Below are 740 nucleotides of genomic sequence, written 5' to 3'. Positions count from 1 at the left end.
TCTGCTCTCCGGACTGTTTAACCGCTTGGGCCACGGCAGCACTTACGATTGTGGAACCGGCATCGGCAACCCCTGCTGCTCCAGCGCCTTGTCCTCCTACAAGACTGGCTATAGTCGCCTCGCCGCCGACTGTGGCTATGAGGAGCAAGCCGCCGTGCCCCTTACCCCTCGCGATTTTACCACCCTCATGGATCACCTCTGGTCCGGATTCCAGGCTTCCACCACCTCCCTAGCCCGCCCTACACGATATGTTGAGCTGCCAATTTATGTGGCACACCAGCTACCACGGCCATGACACAGGCAAACTGCGGCTACATGATTTCTGTGACCCGCAGGGTGGTGGTCCCTTCCGTGAAATACCGGACCCGTTCGGTGCCTACCCCTCCCTCTCCTTACGGATTGAGCAACTTGGGACCAAAACATCCAAAGGGCGCCGAGTTCCCCCTTTGGAACTGCGCCCCAGCCCTTCTCCGTGACATTGCTTCATCCGCACCCTCGCCCTCTATTGGCAGCTGTGCCATGCCCCCGATGCCCCCCCAGGGTCCGCCATCTCTGACTACCTCTTCCATCCCACTGACCGGGGTCACCAACACTTCATGGAGCGCCCGCTTTCCAGCAGCGCTTTGGCCATGCGAGTGGGCAAACACCTGGAGGAGGCTGGTGTTTACATCGGGCAAACCCCTCATGGGTTTCGTCATGGTATTATCCAGGCCACGCAGGCCGCTGGCGCCTCCCACGAG

This window comes from Volvox carteri, assembly GCF_000143455.1.
Source record: "Volvox carteri f. nagariensis unplaced genomic scaffold VOLCAscaffold_150, whole genome shotgun sequence".
NCBI classification, from domain to species: Eukaryota; Viridiplantae; Chlorophyta; class Chlorophyceae; order Chlamydomonadales; family Volvocaceae; genus Volvox; species Volvox carteri.
The sequence above is the reverse complement of the archived record's forward strand: the minus strand, read 5'-3'. Positions refer to the sequence as shown.